Here is a 3,635-nt window from a genome sequence, read left to right as displayed (position 1 = left end):
GCTGTGCGGTTAGGGGAGCGCAGCTGTGAGCTTGGATTCGGGAGATAGTGGGTTCGAACGCCATTGTCGGCAGCTCTGAACATGGTTTTCCGTGGTTTTCAATTTTCATACTATGCATATGCTGGGGCTGTACCTCCATTAAGGCCACAGTAATTTCCTTCCTAATCATATCCCTATAATAACCCTTCGCCGCCACAAGACTTGTTTGTGTCGCGTAACGCCATAGCAAAGAAAACGAGAGTTTAAAGATAGATGTTACATTCCATCACACACACATGTAAATCAGTGTAGGTTAGATCATTTTTGGACTGAACTCTCTTTCAATTTTCAGCACAGGGCGAATAAAACTTGATAAAATCGATAAGATAAAGACAAAACCAATAGGAAATGCTTCCGGAGCCAGTAATAATACTGTACATAGGAATATTTATACAGCATGATCATTGTAATTGCGTGCCTTCAGTCACGAAATTGGTCCTCTCAGGTTCTTAGAACTTGTAAGCGTGGAATGGAAACCTCTGGGCCTCGTACTACTATAATAACTTACACTCTTTCATCCCCTTCTATATACCTTTGATCAAGTCATGTTTTCTTCGTCCACGACGGTATTAGGTCTTGGAGGCCTAGCCTAGGGAGTATTTTCATTTACACACCTTTCATGATCTTTCGCTTTCCTTTAACGATATTTGCATAACTTAGAAGACCTCATAAGCACACTTCTGGAACATCTTCCACAACAAATAATATGGCAATTCAATGAGCACATTGTAAACTCGCTCAATAAACTCTGGTTTTGTGAAAATATCCTGAAGTGTTTTAATCTTTCAGTTATTTGCAATCTGTTCTCGTACTTGATCGTACTGATTTAAATTTAAAATCACATTTTATCTATTCTGTCTATATCTTTAATGTGCTTAAAATTAAGTAATGAAGCTGGTCTTTCCAACCTGTGAATAGTTTGGAATTTCTGTAAATATTTTTATACGTGTGAAGTTGTTTCTATAGCCCGACTCACTGGATGAATGGTCAGCATTGCGGCCTTCGATTCAGACGGTCCCGGATTAGATTCCATGCCGGATCGGGGATTTTAATCGCGTGTGATTAATTCTTCTGGCTTCATATTCAGAAATCTCACTACACTACCAACCACCACAGAAACACGCAATAGTGATTACATCCCTCCATATAGGGTTGGCGTCAGGAAGGGCATCCGGCCGTAATACAGGGCCAAATCCACATGTGCGACACAGTTCGCACCCGCGACCCCGACCCCACATATGTGGGAAAAGTGTGACGTTGTTTCTGTGTTCAGTATTTTCATGGACGTGCCTTAATAACTCTTCAGCACTTTGGCTTAAACTGAGCGAGTTGGCTACGCGGTACACGTCGCGTAGCTGTGAGCTTACATTCAGGAGATGGTGGGTTCTAATTCCACGATCGGAAGGCCTGAAGATGGTTTTTCGTTGTTTCCCATGTTCATAGTGTTTGGAATAATTTGGAATGCTCAATAAATTTCAAAGTTTTTAAAAATAATTTTAGTAAAGGCTAGGCAAACAAATGATAGGGAATCTGCCACATGGGTGACAGCCCTAAATGCAGATCACTGATCACTGATTGTTGACTGATTGATTCATATCGCGCAAATGCTGGGGGATGTACGTTAAATAAGTCCAAGGCCGCTACATTCCCAATCCTATCCTTTTCCCCATTCTTGCACCACTCTAAACCTCTGATGTGATAGTTTGACGTTATCGACTAGCAAAGATTTAGGGAAAAAACCTACTTGATTTCCAATTCTTCAATTTTTCACTTTTATCCATTTTAATCCTTTGGGATTACCTTTGTAATCCACTTCAAATTTCACATTATTATTATTGTTATTATTATTAAATGAAATTATATTTTCTTGTACGGTATTTGATGTGTTTTTAATGTGTCTGTATTGTTACTGCGTTAGGATCTAAAGTTCACTTGTAACAATAGACAAATAAGCAGGTATGAAAAGAAATAACCTTCATTGCTGGTAAAACTGTGAGATGGACAGCAGACAACGATATTTTGATATATGAGGTGAAATGTCAGACTGTAAGTTTCACCATAAGATTCACCAAAGGAAAGTCCCCTGAGTTTTAATTACTGCGTTCGCAATTATTAATCTTGTGTCTTCATCCCGAGGTGGTGCAACTCATTTCGGGCACACCCCCGATGGATGTGAGCAGCATGTATCATTTTAACAGCAAACCAGCCCCCTGCCATTGTTACATTGTTGGCAGTACCGGAAATCGAACCTAGGCCTCCGAGGACAGCAGTTAATAGTGCTGATCGGGTGATCATTGTGTTGATGGAGTGAATATACCTCATGGGGTGAGTACCTACGTGTTAATATAAGCAGAGATCTTCAATGGGGTAATCACATTAACGAGGTTGTAAAAAAAATATTCACAGATCTATTTATAATAACGTAATTGGATTTTTACGTCCAATAATCTACTTTTACGGTTTTTGGAGACGCCGGGATGCCAGAATTTAGTCCCACAGGAGTTCTTTTATGTGCCACTAAATCTACCGACACGAGGTTGACATGTTTGAGCACCGTCAATTACCACCGGACTGAGCCAGGATCGAACCTGCCAAGTTGGGTTCAGAAGGCCAGCCGCTCAACCGTGTGAAGCCACTCAGCCCAACAGACCTATTCATATGATTATGTGGGTATTTAGGGTCTGTAAAAGGGAGGGCGTATAAGTCATGCTAAGACCCGAGTAAGAGTAAGGTTCTAGTGCATAGGATTACTTGATTGGAGAATTTAAAAAGATCCTAAGGAACCAAAGGAAAGCAGTAAGATTTATTCTGAGTGATTTCCAACAAACTAGTACTGTTACAGAATGTTACAATCTTTAAGACGGGAAGACTCGGGAGTAGAGAGACGAGCTGCTCGACTAAGCGGTATTTTCCGGGCTGTGAGTGGAAAGATGACGCGTAATGGCATTGGTAGACGAGTCAGACTGAGTGAAGGTTTTTAAAATAGGAAAGATTATAATGAAAACCTATAACCTGTTTTCCAGTCAGTGACCAGGTTAGGGATGGAATGAATGAAGCCCCATCTTGCGGCGACGATAGGAAGTGTGCCGGCTGCCGAAACCTGTCGCACTCTTCTGGGGCAATTATTAATGACTGACAGATGAAATGAAATGATAATTGAGAATGTTGCTCGAATGAAAGATGACAGGAAAAACCGGAGTACGGAGAAAAACCTGTCCCGCCTCCGCTTTGTCCAGCACAAATCTCACATGGAGTGACCGGGATTTGAACCACGGAACCCAGCGGTGAGAGGCCGACGCGCTGCCGCCTGAGTCGCGGAGGCTAAAAGATTATAATGTGAATATAAAATTGGAATTAAAGAGGACAAACAAGGGCAAATATTTGTTTATAGAAAGAGGAATTAGTGTTTGGAATAATTTACCAAATTTCCAACTTCTTGGAAAACATTTAGGAATAGTCTACGTAAACAGTTGTTTGGAAATCTGCCGCGTGAGCAACAGCCCTAACTGCAGATCACTAACTCGTACAGAATTTCGGAGTCGCTAGGATGGAAAAGGCTAGGAAAACAACAGATAGGGAATCTGCCACCTGGGCGA

The sequence above is a fragment of the Anabrus simplex genome, chromosome 1, assembly GCF_040414725.1.
Source record: "Anabrus simplex isolate iqAnaSimp1 chromosome 1, ASM4041472v1, whole genome shotgun sequence".
In the NCBI taxonomy this organism is placed as follows: domain Eukaryota; kingdom Metazoa; phylum Arthropoda; class Insecta; order Orthoptera; family Tettigoniidae; genus Anabrus; species Anabrus simplex.
The sequence above is the reverse complement of the archived record's forward strand: the minus strand, read 5'-3'. Positions refer to the sequence as shown.